Raw genomic sequence first — 18,949 nt, 5'->3', positions numbered from 1 at the left:
TGTCCAGCAAAACTTCCATTTAGAATGGAAAGGCAAATAAAGTGCTTCCCAGATAAAATAAAATTAAAGGAGTTCATCATCATCAAGCCTTTATTATACGAAATGTTAAAGGGACTTATCTAAGAAATAGAAGATCAAAAACTATGAACAGTAAAATGACAACAAACTCATAACTATCAACAACTGAACCTAAAAAATAAAAACAAAACCAAGCAAACAACTAAAACAGGAACAAAGTCACAGTAATGGAGATCACTTGGAGGATTTTCTGTGGGGAGGTGGAGCGGAAAACTGGGGGGAAAAGGTAATAAGAAGTAACAGGGAATAAGAAACATAATTGGTAGGCATAAAATAGATGGGGGTGGTTTAAGAATACTATAGGAAACAGAGAAGCCAAAGAACTGGTATGTACAACCCATGGAAATGAACTACAGGGAGGGATACTGGAGGAGGATGCTTAGGGAGGAGGCAGGATAAAGGAGAGGAAAAAATTGGGAAAACTGTAATAGCATTATCAATAAAATATACTTTAAAAATAAAATAAATAGATAAAGAACTAAACAACATAGTTTTAAGTGGTACATCAGAGGAGGACCATTTGGTGATATACAAGTACATCAAGGACCTTAAAATTGGCACTTCCTTGGACTAAGTGACTCAATTTCTGAAAGAAATTTATCTAAAGAAATAAGGAAAGACTTTTACACACACACAAAGATGTCTTGCAGAATTATTCATGACAGTGAACTTTTTGAAAAAATCTATATGTGTAATAATAACCAAAGAAAAAATGGAATAGGCAAATAACTGAGTGATATGCAGTTGTTAAATTCCATGCATATGGAACAGCAGTTGTTAATTTTCATGGTAAATCAAGTTTTCTGTTACTTGCATTTGGAAGGATTCTGGCTGACAAGGTAACATACTAATACAGGACATGTTATATAGCTAGTACGTGCAATGCAATATGTTTATTTTAATCAAGTAGAGACTAAAGACATGTTAATTGCCCTACCAACTTCTGACTCCATGGTCTCTTCTCTGAACTTCCTATGAAACAAAGCCCAGGAAAAGTGGGTAGTGGGAATTCTAGGTGCACAGGAGAGCACTGCCTGTAGTGAAAAAAATGAGAGAGCTACTCCTATGGCTAACAATATTGCCAAGCCTCCCCACTTCTGAGAATATATCCTAAGAAAAGAATCATTGATATAATTATGCTTATATGCAAATATTCTTCATTTATATATACCAGAAATAGAGGTGAGAAAGCCAATGTCGAATAATTGGGATAGGTTAAAAAATACTTTTGCAGTCACCAATGACACTGGAAAAAGCACACAATACATTCTTGAGTGAAAAATAGGTAACAAAACCATATGTAAAGTGTGATCCCAATTTAGAGAACTAGCAAAACTAACAAATATACATGTGCAATTAAAGAAGTGGAAAGGGTATACACTGAAATATTGATAGTACTATCTATTACAAGAGTGTAGAATGGCAATGTTATTTTCTATTTGAGCATTTCTCTTTTCAAAATCTTCTAAAATGAATTTATTTTCCTATGCAGTTTTGCTATGAAAAGTTTTTAAAAATAGCACCTTCTCATAGAAATAATCTGTGCACTCTGACCAAGATTTTGGCCTCATTGACATCAACTTTGTACAATATCTGACTGATGACCTGGTGAAGTTAAAAAGAAACAACTTATTTTTGTTTTAAAAATAAATGGATGCCAACAGCTGCAAGCTAAGCTGTAGAAACAGATATGGAAATGTTATGTTTCCAGGTGAATTTGTATATTTAAATGTGGTATGTCTGTAAAATTCCATGAATACAGTTTGATGCTGCTAATTTCAGAAAAAATATTGATATTTCCTCAAATAAGTCCATTCTATATTGAAACTCATACCCTTCCATGAAAAGGAATGATCTTGGAAACAACATAAATAAGTGTTAATTTGCTGTGTCCTTGATAAGAAGCAAGTCTATTTACCTCCTTGTCTTGCAATTGTACTTCATTATACAGAAATAGTAGCTATCTAGCAGGTTTGATGTTTTACCATCTGAGGACATTTGCTCCTAGAGCTGAAGTTCCCAAATCAGGTCACCTGGATCTGTGTCCCTGCCCAAGTACTCGAATATCCTATTAAGTACTTGTTTCATGTCTCCAAATTTCAGTTTTCTCATGTGTAAACAGACATAAAAGACTGTCTATCTCATATAGTTGCTCTAAGGATAAAATGAGAGAATTCGCACTGAAGTCTTAGTTTAATACCTGACCCATTGGAAACTGATAAAAAGTAGTCTTTTCTAACCTGGTTTCAACTCACATGTGGAGATAAATTATGGATCTAGAACATTAGATTCTTCTTTATTTTTATTTTTTACTTCCAATGAAATATTTTTATTTATTATGAAGTAAAATATATAATAAATAAAATCAAATGACAATAATAGCTTTTAGACAAATAAAGACAAAACAAATCTCTTGCCTTATTTCTATTTCCTAGTTGTCATCCCCAAAGGTATATGCATTCAACTTAAATTTTAATTGTCTTCTATCTACCCCATTTTCCAACTGTAAATATCTCACATTTTTTCCAGTTTCATTGAGAAATAACTGACACACATAACTGCATCAGTTTAAGTTCTACAGCACAATGGTTTGATTTACAAATACTGTGAAATGATTCCCACAACAGGCTTAGGTAACAGCCATCATCTCATATAGATATGATAAAAAGAAAAAGTTCTTAGAATGAGAACTCTTAGGATCTACTCTCTTGACAACTTTCTTATATATCATACAGCAGTGTTAACTATAGTCATCATGTTGTACATTACATTCCTAGGACATGTAAATCTTACAACTGGAAGTTTGGACCTTTTGAGCACCTTCTTCCAATTCCTCCTCCCTATCTACCAACCTCTGGTAATTATAAATCTGATCTTTTTCTAGCTGTCTGGTGTGGGTTTGTTGGGGGAGATTATATGTTCTTTTAGATTCCACATAACAGTGAGATCATATGGTATGCTGTCTTTCTCTGATTTATTTCACTTAGCATAATGCCTTCAAGGTTCATCCACATTGTCACAAATGGTAGGATGACCTCATTTTTTAATGGCTGGATAAAATTTATATTATAGGTTATGTTTTGTATATAATATAAATATATATTCATATATACGCATGTATTTATATATAAATATATATTTATGTTTATAGTAATTTTAGTTATTTACAACAGCTGGGACATGGAAACAACCCAGGTATCTATCAGTGGATGACAAAGTTGTGAGTGTATGTATATCATAATATATAACATATAAATTATATAAATATATATTTATATTATATTAACATGTATTTATGTATTTATATTTTATCCAGGAGGCCCCAGCATCCTGGATTAACAACCCATGTTGAAGAGACATAATTGACTTTAAAGTCCCAACTTGACATCATTTATTTAAGGTTCTCTGTGATTAATGTGCTGCTGGGGGGAAATGTTGGATCTTTTGGACCACTGGAAATATGCTTTAGCATAGGTATTACAGAAGGTAGTTATCCCTATTTGCCCTACCCTATCTAGTTCTTTACAAGAAGTAATATTTATTCAAGGTATTGTGATTAGTAATAAAAATGATAACTGAAATAATTGCTAATTTGTATTTGGTACTTACAATGTACCAGGAAGTACCTACCATATTTTTTGGACCATAAGATGCACCTAGGTTTTAGACAAAAATAGGGAAAAAAATTGAAGCAAAAAATATGGTAAAATATTTAATAACATAAATAATATAATATTTCACCAATGTAAATGTAAACAGAACTCAACAGCAGCATTTCAAACCGTATCCCTTCCAAACTGGGGGAAATGCATCTTATAATCTGAAAAATACAATGTGTATTATCTCATTTAATCTGCACAATTAACCAATACTGTAGGTTCTTTTATTATTCCCATTTGTAGATGAAGAAACTGAGGTACAAAAAGACAGACAAGTGCTGAGATAAGATATAAACATAATGTTTAAAGATAATAAAGTAATAACAACACAGCATCATCAATAAATTCCTGTGATGTGCCTTACACAGCACTGGATGCTTTCTAAACATCATCTCTTGTGTTTGCAACAACCTTGCACTATTTCCATTTAATGTATGAGAACTTAAGTCAATTAGTTTAGGCAAAGTATAAGTCAGTCTGGCCCAAAAGCCTGCTATGCCAGGCAATTTCCCTTCTGCAGAGGGTAGGGAGAAGGACTTATTAGATCCCTGAAGCTCTCTCTCTACCTGACATAGAAGATGTTAGAGTGGCACAGAATTGTAGCATTATCAGATCCAAGCCCCTCACTTTACAGATGTGGAAAGGGGTCAAGACCTGCATGAGGCAATGAGAATGCCAGGACTAAAATCCTGGTGTCCTGACTCCCCGGACTATGTCTTTGCAATGACATGAGGGCCTCTCGCACTGAGTCAGCCACCTCTGTAACAGTAGAAGCAGAAGAAAAAGCCTGACAGGTTCAAAGTGATCATATCAGCCTATCAGCCCTCCCTCCATTCCTTCCTGACCTGAGGACTGACTGCTGTACACACTGCCTGGAATATTCAGAGCTAGGAATAATAGAGAAACTTGAGGAAAGAATTCACAGCAAAGATAAGGAAATGCCACCCGGTGCCTTTTCATGATCTACCTAGAGCCAGTTTCCAATATGATTCTACTGAAATAGAACTGGAAATCAATGGAGAAGAAGGATGGCTCAGGCACATGTGAGTCTCTTTTGTAGACACAAAGCACAATACAGCCAAAGTCTTCAAGAACATGGTCTAAATCAGCAAGTCCCAAAAATCCTTTCTAAGTGCACATCTTTCCTAGTTTCTGCACTGGATAAAAATAATTAAACTGTCTCACAGAGAATTTTTTTAAAATAGAGATTTGGCAGTGTGAAATTTAAATTCATTCATTATATCATCTTTGAACTACAACAGTTGTTTACTCTGCTTTGATTTCTAAGCCTTCCTTTGATGGAAAATATTAATATTTATCATTTTTCTCATGTTGGACTAATGAGAATCTTAAGCGTTTATGAGAAGGCATTTAAATATTACAGTATGGTAGATATGTTTATTTTCTAATTTATATTCCTCTGTCTTTAACATCAACCTGCATTAATTTTTTGTGCTGAATTCTGGGTTATTGTTCATCAACATTTTCAGTGAACTTTATATGGCCAGAATTGAAGGCCTGTATATTATTTGATGGCCAAAGAGAATATAAGACTCCACCAAATAACACAGAACTATAGGAAAGACCTATCCCTGATTTTAAAAGTGAAAACCGACATGCCTGTTTAACCACCAGCCTGCAATAGTAGACAGAGCAACATTTCAGGTTTAATGACGGCAATCACAGGTAATATATTGAGCACTGACCATTTGTCAGGCACTGTGAAGGCATGCTTTATCCTCACACCTGATCCTCACAACAACTCTAAGAGCTACCAGGGGTTTCCAACCTGCAGCCCATGGGCTACATGTAGCCCAGGATGGCTATGAATGAGCCCTAATACAAAATCCTAAATTTACTTAAGCCATTATGAGGGGTTTTTAGTGATTATGAATCACCATGAATTTAATGTGTGGCCCAAAGATGCCAAAAGGTTGGACACCCCTAATTAGTAGTCTTAGCGTCTTTATTTTACAGAAAAGTGATATGCAGAGAGGTTGAATACTTTACTCAAGATTACACAGCTAAGGAGAAGCAAAGCCAGAAGTCATCTCTCAGAGCCAGATAGGAGGTTCTTCTCTATACTCCCTTCCTTATGAGCTGGTTCTTGACTCCCCGGCATTTGAAAATTCCAATTATCTGTGCAGCATAAATAACCCATCTGCATGGAGCAGAAAGAAGCCTTCAGCACCCGGACTTTTAGATCTTAATGGTAGTGATAGGACATAATTCATTCAGCCTACAATAGGCCACACATTGTTCTATGCACAGGGATACATCAAGAAACAGGGCCAATAAGATCCTTGACCTTGGAGGAACAAACTTTCTAAAGAGGTAAAAGAGACAACATTAATGTGATTAACAAGGCATTATCTCCAATAAAAGGAGGAAATAGGAGGCAGTATGGTTCAAGGAATGGTAGGAAGGGCTGAGGTCCCAGACTTCAGCAGATTTCACCTACTTAAACTTCCCCCCACAACCAAGACTCAATTAAGCAAAGAAGTAATGGTGGACAGCCCAGAATTCTGCAGGTCTATGGCAGAGTGCAAAGCGCAACACTCAATTAATTCTAAGTTAGAAACCTAGACCACTTACTTACCTTACATGGGGACCAGGTGCTGGGAAGATGGCATCAGCAAAATAGCCACTGATCCTGACTTCACAGAGCTTACAATCCAAAGAGAAAGACTCCTTGATCAAAACTTAGAAGTTAAATAGAACCTATAAAAAGTACAAGTCAAGAAAGCAAAAGATAGGACCTAACCTACAGAAAACTAAGAAAGAAGGTTGTGGTCCTGTCCAGATAGCTCAATTGGTTAAAAGCTTCCACTAGACTCTCTTTGGGTCACTCTTTCTTAGAACCCAGCCATGATACAATTAGGAATCCCAAGTAGCCACATGGAGAGGCCACATGTAGGTGTTCTAGTTAACCACCTCAGCTGTGATTCCAGCTGGTAACCAACATCAATGGTCAGACACATAAGTTAGGAATCCTTAGAGATGGCTACAGCCCTCAGCCATTGAGTCACCCCAACCTTTGAAGCTTCCCAGGTGAGGTCCCTGTCGATGTAAGAACCATTCAAACTGCCCTGGCCAGGTAGCCCAGTTGGATAGAGCATCATCTAGATACACCGAGGTTGCAGGTTTGATCCCTTGCCAGAGCACATGCAAGAATCACCCGATGAACAACAAATTGATGTCTCTCTCTCTCTCTCTCATTCCCCACCTCTCTAAAATCAATAAATTAAAAGTAGGAAAAAAAGAAAGATCATCATTCTGCCACTGACTCTACCTATGCCCCAAAGCAAGTCATTTCCCCTCTTTAAAACCAGCTTTCCAACAAGCTTCCTTCAAGCCCTTAAAAAAAAAGTCTTTTGAGCCCTAACCAGTGTAGCTTAGTTGATTGGAGCATCGTCCCTCAAAGTGAAAGGCCACCGGTTTGATCCCAGGACAGGGCACATGCCTGTGTTTCGGGTTCAGTCCCCAGTTGGGGCGCATACAAAAAGCAACAATCCAAGTTTCTCTTGCACATCGATGTTTCTCTCCCTCTCTTTCTCCCTCACTTCTCCTCTTTCTAAAAAAAAATAATTAATTAAATATTTTTTTAAATCCTCTGAACCTGTGATTCCAACGTATAAAAACTGTATGCTAGTCCTTCCACCAATCACTAGACCCGAAACTGCTCTTCCTTGTCTCTCAGTCCCCTTCATTCTGTTCCTCTGCACTCCTTCGATGATAACTTTGTTCTTAATTTTTCACAGCTACATGGCTGAGGCATCAGATCAGGAGAAACAAGGGTCTGATATCCCATTGGGGGCAGAAGGGGACATAACAGACACTATGGGCAGAACACAGGTGAAGGAAATGGGAAGGAACCAGGTTATACAAATGGCACCTGGTACCCAAAAAGCACAATAACAGGTGAAAGAGAAGCCTATGGAGATGGCAGGCATTGGGAGGCATAGTCAAGACCATAACTGATGTCTGGCAAAAGGGAATGTAAAAGCAGTCTGGCAACCGATGCTCAGAGGAGCAGGCCAGCAGAAGGGAGGTCTGGACAGCAAAAAGCAAAGCTGGAGCCATGGTATGAGATTCAGGGCCAGGACCATTCCCCCCAGAGAATACAATCCAAACTGCACACTGTGACCTCTAGGCCCTGCACAGCCAGGCCAACCTCACTTGATGCCAATGCCTGCTTAAATCTCCATGATAGAGCCATAGAGGTCTTCTTTCATCTCTTTGAGCACATCAAGCTCTCTCCCCTTAAGGCTGAAGTAAAGGCTGTCCCTTCTGCCTGAAATGCCACCTTACCAGCTCTTCAAATGGCTTCCTCTCTCTCTCATCCTTTATTTAGGCTCCAGCTCAAATATCAGCTCCTCCTCTTTAGCTACCCTATCTTAGTAAGTTACCTCGTTCACAATCACTGTACCTTATACTCTTTCTTGCCAGTATTTTGTAATTACTTGTTAGTTTATAATTACATTTATTCGCTTGCATATTTTCCATATCCTCCACTGGACTCCTGGGAGCAAGGACTATACCTGCCTTGTTCACTGATATATAATCAAACCTAACACTATGCCTGATGTATAACAGGCAACAGTAAGTGCATTAGTAAAGTAATGGTGAATAAGGAATGACTCATACCCAAGACGAACTGGCAGGAACAACCACAGGGCTTTAGGAACTAAAACTGGAATACCAGACAGCTCAGAAGCTATTGCCAGGCTGTCATCCCACACTCCATCTGTCTGCTTACCTTAACTGCAAGGTATTACCTGCTTCCAGATCCTGAACACACTTGACTGCCATTAGTGCAGGCTGCTCCTAGCACACAAATACAGGTTCACAAGAACCTGACCAACCCCAAGTAAAGAAAGCTGCTTGTGCAAACCCATCACATCCACTGATTAGTATTCAGTCATTAGAGTAGCTAATACATGCCAAGGGCTTTATACATGCAATCTCATTCACCCCTCACAACATCCATAGGTAGTTACCATTATGAGCACCATTCTAATAGACATAGCCAAAAATTGTCCACACTCACACACATGATAATGGGTACAGCCACATGTAGAGTGATAATATGTATTTATGAACTCTAAACAACACTATTCATTACATGAAAACAGAATGACGACATAGTAGAAGCCATAAAGATCTAGACCCTTGCTAATCCAAGTGTGGCCAGTGGACTAGAAGCAACTGAATCATCTGGGAGTTATTAGAAATGTTGAAGTTCCTGGCCTCACTTGGACCCTCACCCATAGTTGCAGCCAGTCCTTAGCCCATGGGAGTTGGACTCAGCTGTTGTATCTGCACTAGGAAGCCAAACATAGCTAATTTCTCTAGGCCAAGGAAAGCTTGGCCTGTTGCCTCTTAGAGGTTCAAGAGGCTAGAGGAAGCCATAGCTTAGGGGAAGCTTTCTGTCCCACTCTGAGGGGCCAAGGCAGAGAGGACCTCAGCTGCCAATTTATCTGTGGCCATGGGCTGCTGAAGCTTCCTGGCCTTGCTTTTACCCCCTCAGCCAACAGAACCCAGAAACTAGGATTTCAAACTGCAGTGCACCTATTGTTTCTGTATTCCAGGAACACATCCTCTTCTGAAGGTTTCAGGGCCTCCCCTTAATCATGATCTCTCTGCATGCACAGCCATGCATGTTGTATGCCACAAAGGCACCATTCCTGTATATATTTGTAAAGACAAAACATTTTCCCTTCCCTTTACTCAACCACCTTCTTGTTGTTATACCTTCCATATACTCTGCATCTGTTTCTACCTCTCCAGCTTTTCCCTGCTCTCCTTTGGATCACTACCCCTTCCTTCATCAGGCCCGTACCCAGGACAGGTTGAACAGGAATCTTCAGTGCTCCAGGGTTGAAACAACCTTATTCTGGCAGATTCCAGCCCCTTCTTCTGCCTGCTCCTAGCACTCCAAGTACATACACAAACTCCTGCTTCTAGGCATAGCTTAAACATCCCCTGGCACAACAAAGCAGGTACTGTCCTGTACTTAATGGAGAGATAAGACTGAAGCACATTTCTTTTTTTCAAAACTGAAGACATGGGAAGATATCAAGTCTTGCCAAAAATGAAAATTTTTTTTCCTACCACATACCACACACTGCAGTGATTAAATGACTGCATACCATAATCTCCTCCAGCCTGTGCCCAACTAAAATATGAATGCACTAAACTTCATGAGAGAGTATTGATGCTTCACACTATCTATGAAAGGTTTTAGCTCCAATAGCTGTGAGTCTGAGAAAGTGCAGAATATACTGATTTTTTAATGGAAATCTGATTGTTAATAAGAAGAGGTAGATCCAAAACAAGAAACACTAATAAATACCTAAACAGATTCAGAGTCTTTAAATTCCAGAATACTGTCAATGTCTTCTTTTGCAAACCTCTTCACCACTTTCTCAGCATACATAAAAATAGCCCTAAAATATGTAATTTTTTAACTATATTAAACCATGCAACAAAAATGGTTTTCTACTGTTCTTTTTCTCCCTATTTAAGAGAGAAGAAAAAATAAAACTACTACAGGTACACCTCAGAGATACTGCAGGTTTGGTTCCAGACTATGGTAATAAAGCAACTATTACAATAGAGCAAGTCATAATCTTTTTGCTGGGGGATGGTCTTGCCTTGAGTTTGTAAAAAACACAATACCTGTGAAGTGCAATAAAATTAGGTATGCCTATACACTGTGAAGTGACCTCCTAGTGAGTAGAGAAGCTCAGGAAATGCTGAAAAGTGAAGTTATGGTGTGCAAGGTAAGAGAGATTCAGGCCAAGAATGCTTCCAGGTCCTGAATATAGGGTTTTCAATATAAATATTCAGATGTAAAATATACACATTTTGTGCGAGGTTAAAAAAAACTTTAAAAAGGAGAAGATTTCCACATATTATAGATAATCCAGCATATTAAAGATTTAACCAAATTAGCTTAATTATTCTACCCTCCATTATTCTACCCCTTAATTATTCTACCTATAAAAACTTTTTAAAGAAAACGAATCTTTATAATACGTGTCCTCTCTGAAAGTGGTTTATTTCAAGCTGCAATGAATTAGAATGTAAGAATGTTACAAGTAAAATGGGTTATGTTTTCCATGGACAATAGTTTAAACCTTTTCAATAACATAGGCACACATGGCTGAGAAAACCATGCAATTTGGTATGTTTTGAACATGGTTTTAATGGGTTAATACTTATTTTCAGCCATGACAATTGGAACAAACTAAATACCAGGAAGAAAAACAGAGCCTAAAATTCAATTTTGAAGAGAAGTTGAATCCTGACTCAGGTAAGAGATCCAAGGAGGTGGGGTCATTGGGGTCCTTGGTAATTGACCCCAAAGATATCTCCCAGGGCACAACCTACAATTAGTTCAAATTCCATGAGAGAAATGTGATGAGACATTATCTCTTTCACTCCCAAAGCCTTCAAAATTTTACTTTATAGATATTCCATTCACCACCCAAGTCTTTCACCTATTAGATTGTACCTGATTCATTTCATGTTCTGTTGATTGAACCAGTGATTCTCATTCACTTCAGAATCACCTGAGAAACTCAAAAAAGAAAATACTAATGCCTGCCCACCACATTCTGATTTTAATTTATCTGGATGGAACCAGCTGGAAGTGATTCTAACTTGCAAGAGGGCTGAGAATCACTGGTTGGAAAGCAGTCCCAACAGGTTAAACTAAACTTATGTGAAAAAGGAGGCACTATAATTGAGCTAAATAAATTTACATTAGGAGGCAAGATGCCTCAAATTCCTGTCTTAACCAGATATAATATGGTACTTTATGGATCCCAGATTTCTTTCCCTCAAATTTAGATAGACTTAATTTCATGGAAGAAATATATCTATTTGCCCATAATACTCAAGTTTTTACAAAGGACTGGAGAAGTTCCAGACTTTATATGCAAGACAGAAACAAAAACAGTAGAATTAAAGGTAATCTATCTCACCTAGTATCCAAAATATGCTAAATAAGGAAACAGAGCATGGCACATAAAGTTGTGATTTTATTAATAACAGTAGGAGTAAAATTAAAGCTAGCATTATTGACTGCCAATTACTGTGTTAAGCACTTCCCATCAACTACCTCACTAAAAACTTAAAATGTCAATCTACAATAGGAATTATAACCCCTATTTCATAGATAGGGGAATTGAGGCTCAGAGAGTGGGACACTTTTTCCCAGAGTCACACAGCAAAGGGAATGGCAGAACCAACATCGGAATCCGGCTCTTTTCTCCTCTGGAGTCCATTCTTTTAACCACATCATCTCTCACCTAGAACACTCAAGAGTTTCCTAAGCACTTGCTACTCCAAGTACCATCCCTGGGCCAGCAGCATCTGCCGGCTATACTGAAATACTGAACTCAGCCCCATACCAGATCTTCTGAATCAGAATCCACAATTTAAGATAAGCAGGAAGTTCATATGTGCATTAAAGTTAGAGAAGCACATGCCTACCCAGTTTTCCCACATCAACTATTACCTCTCACAAATTTATCATCTATACTTCCTCTACACTTTTTAGAAAACAAATCCAATAATTTCATTTCTCTACTTAAGACTGGTAAGTGGTTTCCCAAATGTCCTTGAATTAAGTCCAAAATTCCTTTACAATACAGGTAATTAGACTCTGCCTATCACCCATGCCTGCCCCTGCAGCCTCATCTCCTTCCCCTCCCACATCCATTGGTTTTCATACCCCAGGCCCAAAGACCATTTTGCTCATCAAATCCCAACTCACCCTTCCTTTCTCCCTTTCTTCCTTTCTTCCTCTAAGCTCCTCCCAACTAGAATTTACTTCCACTCACCACCATGACCCTCTAAGTCAGCCACATTCCCTGCTGTATCTCCAGTGTATAATGGCACAGTGTCTGGCACAGAGCTAGGAGGATAAATGAGATAAATAAATACATATTTAGGATACTGAGGACCTCAGTTCTTTCCTTTGTCTATCTGTAATTTGCTTTTGCTGTGATCCTCATTTCTTTTTTTTCTTCCCTGTCCCCTGCATCACCCCTTTTCTCTAACTCACCTCCTTATCAGTAACTTCATGGCTATTGAAGCTGCCAGATTTAGAAAGGAGCACTGCCAGGTCCACATGACCACTGCCCTGGGATTTCTCCCCAGCTGGAGGACAACTGCTCCACTTTAACCCTGAGGCTTTTGGAATAGACTCAGCCTTTCTAGAAGTGGACAAAAGCCCCCACTAACAGAAGCAGGCTTCTTTTCAATCCAAGATTTAACACATAGATGGAACAACAGATCAGGAACCTCTAAGCAGGCAGAGCAGAGCCAAAAGATTCGCTCTCTCTCAGCCCACAAAAGAGAGTGTCACTGAGCTGACAAGACGGGTTATCAAGAGTTGTGGGTAACTTCATATATTAAATGTGATGGCCAGGCTTACCATTCTAAGAAAACAAATGGCAAATCCTTTTATAAAATAGGTTTCTGACTCAAGTTTAAATCTTGAGTAAATCTGATATATTTTCAAATATCAAGTTTACATTTAATAAAAGAAGGGGTTCTATTCATCTATTGAATACAAGCTATTGAGTGCCTGACAACATGCTGAAAGCTTTAAGTGCAATACCCTATTTAATCTTCATCATCACTTTGAGGTAAAAATGCTTATTATCCTATTTATAGAAAAAGCCAAGGGCTAAGTAACCAGCCTAAGAGATAGGGCTGGGAATTAAATCATAAGCCTGCAGACTACCACTCTATTTCTTCTCTGCTACGTTTTGCTATTTGGATCTATTTCTCATCTTAAAAAATTACAGACATTGACATTCCCAAAGAAACAGCCCCTTAGAGGATGATCTCAAAGGCTGAGATTTTGCTCTGCAATGTAGACATTGAAAGGAAAGTAACATGCTACATCTTATACAGGGTGGGGCAAAAGTAGGTTTACAGTTGTTTGTATTCATAATAAATAACAATAAACTAAACTCTGTGTCCCACACACAACTATAAACCTACTTTTGCCCTACCTTATATTTCAAAGCTACATTAAAAGAGAAAACTGAGATTCAAGAAAAAGATGTGGGAACAGAGTTCAGGCGTGCTTGTGAATGCCATTTGGCAATTATTTTTTCCAGTGTCTACCAGTGGTCACACACTGTTCTAGAAGCTGAACAATCAGAGTGTCAGTGGGAGAGTGCTAGATGGGATGAAGGGAGTGAGTGAATAGAGGGTGACAGGAAGAATATCTCCCATAGTGATTATCTCAGCCATGTTTAGAACCTAATTTACAAAGCTGTTACCTCATTATATAATTATTAAGTAGAAATCATCTTTCACACACAAGAGGTGAGGGTTGCCTGCTTTATTATCTGTGAATATGTAATTGAAAGGGTTCATATATTTTCTAATAGGAAACAAAACTTTTGTATAATTCAAAAAACCCATGGTCGTTTCAGACATCCTACATTAGAGTATTAGATTTTAACATATGTGAATGCAAACACAGTGTCATATTTTGTTCTCAAGTGTCTGAAAAAAGAAAAGAGAAATATTGGGAGCCAAAACAGAAATGGAGCATATTGAAACTGCATGTACATACAAAGAGATAGGGACATAGTAATATTTCCTAAAGCACTCCATCAAATATGCACAGCTATAGTGCAAGGACAAAGCATACCAAGTGAAAGAAATCATGAGCCTAAAGGTCACACACAGTACTATGAGGCCTCCAGAATCTGGACTCCTTGTGGAAACAGGATACTTTTGACATAAGTGCATGAAAAAGAGAACTAAACCATGAGGAGACAGCCAACCTATCTAATGGAGAATTTAAAGCCCTGGTAGTCAAAATGCTCACAGAACTGATTGAGCTTGGTCAAAAAAAAAAAAAAAAAATGAAGGATACCCAAAGTGAAATAAAGCAAAATATTCAGCGAACCAACAGTGACAGGAAGGAAAACAGGAGCCAAACCAATGAGTTGGAACAAAAGGAAAAAATAAACATCCTACTGGAACAAAATGAAGAAATAAGAATTCAAAAAAGTGAAGTCTTACAAACCTCTGGGACAACCTGAAACGTTCCAATATCCAAATTATAGGGGTGCCAGAGGGAGAAGAACAGCAAGAAATGGAAACCTTATTTGAACAAATAATAAAGGAAAACTTCTCCAATCTAGCAAAGGAAATAGACTTCCAGGAAGCCCAGAGATCCCAGAGGGTCCCAAAGAAGTTGGACCCAAAGAGAAACATACCAAGCCACATCATCATTAAGTTACACAAGATTAAAGATAAAGTGAAAATCCTAAAAGAATCAAGAAGAAAGGAGAGAGTTACCTACCAAGGAGTTCCCATAAGGCTATCAGCTGATTTCTCGAAAGAAACCTGGCAGTCAAGAAAGTGCTGGAAGGAAGAGTTTGAAGTCATGAAAGGCAAGGACCTCCATCCAAGATTACTCTATCCAGCAAAGCTATCACTTAGAATAGAAGGGCAGATAAAGTGCTTCCCAGATAAGGTCAAGTCAAAGGAATTCATCTTCACCAAGCCCTTATTATATGAAATGTTAAAGGGACCTATCTAAGAAAAAGATCAAAATGATGAACAGTAAAATGCCAACAAACTCACAACTACCAACAAATGAACCTAAAAGAAAAGAAAAACAATGAAAACAAAAACTAAGCAAACAACTAGAACAGGAACAGAATCAGAGAAATGGACATCACAGAGAGGAAGTTCAGTGGGGAGGAAGAAAGGAAGAATAGAGGGGAAAAGGTACAGGGAAGAAGAAGCATAATTAGTAGGCATAAAATAGATGGAGAGAAATAAAAAATGGTATAGGAAACAGAGATCCCAAAGAACTTATATGTACAACCCATGAACATGAACTAAGGGGGAGAAATGCTGGAGCATTGGGTGGGCAGGGCAGAGGAGGATAAAGGGAAAAAATTAGGAAAACTATCAGCATAATCAATAAAAATACTTTAAAAATAAAATTAAATAAAATTTTAATAATAAAAATAAAGTACATATGAAAATGGTTATATCTTACTTATAGCTTTTGAGGGTACTAAATGACATGACAATAACTAAAGTATCATAAGTATATATTCTATATTTTATATGTTTATAATATATATATAATATCTTTATACATAATACATCTATACAATATATTTATACATATCACATATATTTATATATTAAAATATATGTGTATTAAATATGTGTTTGTACATTATATAAATAATTTATATATGATATAAATAACTGTGAACATATAATTATATATTCATATACATTTGTATAACTTTACATATAATTTTATTCATGATTATAATTATATCAATGAATCATGTTCATATATAATATACGAATACATATAATATAGAAATATATTATATATTTATATAAGAATATGCATTTTATATAATAAAGTATCATATTTTATTTATTTATTTATTTACTTGTTAAATATGTTTCATTTTATTATTAGGTGTGTGACCCTGAATAAATCATCTTCTCAAGTTTTTTTCTTCACCTGCCAATGGGAAATGCAATGTCATTAAGAGATAATATGAACACACTTTGTAATTTACACTGACTGTTAGCTGTTTGAAAACATGCCTAATCCCTAATACATGGAAAAGTGTATACAATAATCCCCTATCTAGTACTTGGAACAGCACATTCAGTCAATAACAACAAAAGACGTCTTCACTAAACATCTCTCTCTAGCTCCAGCTCACAGCGGGTGGACCCAAAGGCTAACAGCAAGCAGCACAGGGCCACATGACATCGTACTTGCAAGTCAAGGGCTGCTACACAGAACCGCTGGAAGTGAGACTTCAACTCCCAGGAGACACCTCGCAGCACAAAAAAATGGGAGGTGGAGGACCAGCCCCACCCCCTGCCCGGGAAACACTAGACAAGACTCAAACTCCCAGAAGCCTCTGCTGAGAGATGCGAGAGGGGCAGCCCTCTGTAGTCCTACACTGGACCTAGGTCAGAGGCTTTCTGAAACAACAGCACATTTCTGAGAGACCTCAGAATAATGCAAGCGACAAACTTTCCCAAGCAAGACCTCATTTAGATTTTGGCTCCAGGTAGCATCTTTGTGCCACATGGGCAGGGAGCTTTAAGTTCTTTTTTCCCAGATAAGCATTGTGAGAGGCTAGTCCCTGGACGAACAGCAGAGGCAGAATTTGATCCTAGAGAGAAAGCTTAAGTCCAGCTCCACTTCCACTAAAGGGCTTCCTTCTCCAGGGCCCCGAGTGGATATACCTTTTAATCCTTGAATATTTTCTTATAAAAACCATGAAATAGGTATAAGGAAGTTCAACAGACTACTAATGACTTCTCCCTCAGTAACGAATTCGATGCTTTAAAAAAAAAAAATTAAGCGTGAAATTCTCTCGTGAAATACTGCCTTTCCAGTGCCCTGCTTGGTTCCTGTCCCGAGCACGTGTTCAATCCCACCTCCCTTTGGGGAGCCCAGAGCTGGGTGTTTCACACAGGTACATTGAGGTAGTAGAGATCCCTGCTACTTGTCTATGAAACAAACCATCCAAAAGCGGCCAATGCCAACTACTCCACCAGGGCCGGGAACTGAGGCATCCTTGGAAACACTGGCGTGGCGTGCCTCAGTTTACCCACTTACAAAGTGCAGCGAAGGCGGGGCAGATGAGAGTTTGGGCCGTTGCTCAGTAACTGGCTCTGAAAAGGTCCGAGATGGGGTGGGGGTGGGAGGTGAGGGTCTTCCTGAAAGACGCCCACCTCCCAATGAGCTGCGCAGGCCCAGCCCCGCCCCACTGGGCAGCCAAGGTGATGACAGGACGCGTGTGCAACCCCTACCCGCGCTGCAGAAACACTGTTCCACTTGTGTGCTTGCCCCGCCGCCCCTACCTTCCAAGATCTTGGCAGCTGGGAAGTGAAAGACAGAGGGAGGGAGCGCGGGACAGGAGCAGTGCCTGAGCGTGTGCCCACCGGGGGTGCTGCCTGAGGGGCCCAGGAACGGAGGGCAAAGACTCCCGACACCGGAGGGAGCAGAGTGGTGACTACAATTCCCACAAGGTTCCGCGGTGGGAGCAGGGCCCAAGATGGCCGTTCTTGCGGGAACAAACACAGGAGCCAATAGGAACAGAGAACGCGCTTCCGCCTGGCGCGGAGGAGCTGTTGGGGGCGGAAAACCCTGTGTCTCGGCCGAGGGGCTGAGGCGAGAATTTCCGTAGAGAGGAATTTTTGTCTTAAACCTCACAATCTTTGTATTTTTTCCAAATTGAAAAAGTAACGGAATTATTTAAGCTATGATGCGTTTTACTTTCTTCTTTCTTCCCAAACCAAACCTTCTTTTGTTTATGTTTCTGTCAAAACAGAGGCTCACAGGCCCTTACCTGATGCAGGTTTACTATTACACTTGGGATTCCCTCGTTTTCTTAGTAAAATTGTACCACAGGTTCCACACCTTTCCTTTCTCCACTTTTTATATAATTTCTCGCCTTAGCACTTGTCATTATCAAGCATTGTCTATAATTTATCTTTCTTTATCCTCTTGCCTACTAGAATAAAAGATCTATGAGATGTAGGTTTTCTGGTAACTGCAGTATTTCTAGCACCTAGAAATATATATTATGTATAGTATAATATACGTACATATAAAGCTATATATTATATTAGTATATAATAGGCATTTAGTAAATATATCTTGAATAATGGAATGAATTATTCTCTTATGTCTTTGGTGCATATCAATTAAAGCCAGCTCTCGCCACCATGGGGCCCTTTTGCTTGTTCTTTTTTTAAATTCAAAATCATTCTCCTAATATAGTCTGTGTCAGCTGCCATGTGGGTACTAGAGAAATCACTGAATCAGACCGAGTTCATAACCTTAAGATGCTCCCGGTCTAGTGGGGTATGAGAGGTAAACTTAATTCTGCAGTAAATGCAATTGAATACTGCAGAGAAGCTAAATAATTTTCACAAAGTTGTACATCGTATAAGCAGGGTCTGGAATCCTGGCCTTCAGACTCTTGTTAGTACACCATGTTACTTCTTATAGTGAGCTCATTTTTTCAAGATTGCCTCCTTCCTTCCAAACCCTAGTACCAAGGAAGATGAGATATTTGTGAAGCTTACTTTATATTTCAAAGGAAGAAACAAAGAGCAATTACACTGGACAAACACTGAGGTATGTATCTACTTTTCTTGGTGTC

The 18,949-nt window shown here is 38.5% G+C and overlaps 1 protein-coding gene across 4 annotated transcripts in view; it reads right to left on the bottom strand.

The window, feature by feature from the left end:
* FHIT (fragile histidine triad diadenosine triphosphatase) overlaps positions 1 to 17,778 on the bottom strand; it is a 1,463,343-nt gene extending 1,445,565 nt beyond the window's left edge. For 3 of the 4 annotated variants that reach the window (XM_053668986.1, XM_037137395.2, XM_037137392.2), the window contains exon 1: positions 17,643 to 17,778. The gene's annotated coding sequence lies outside the window, so the exon portion shown is untranslated. Of the gene's footprint in view, positions 1 to 17,397; positions 17,417 to 17,642 lie in introns of those variants that run through there. The other variant, XM_053668987.1, reaches the window with a different exon arrangement.
* Positions 17,779 to 18,949: the final 1,171 nt, after the last annotated feature.

Source organism: Artibeus jamaicensis, unplaced genomic scaffold, assembly GCF_021234435.1.
Source record: "Artibeus jamaicensis isolate MK-2021 breed Jamaican fruit bat unplaced genomic scaffold, CSHL_Jam_final contig_519, whole genome shotgun sequence".
In the NCBI taxonomy this organism is placed as follows: Eukaryota; Metazoa; Chordata; class Mammalia; order Chiroptera; family Phyllostomidae; genus Artibeus; species Artibeus jamaicensis.
The sequence above is the reverse complement of the archived record's forward strand: the minus strand, read 5'-3'. Positions and strand labels throughout refer to the sequence as shown.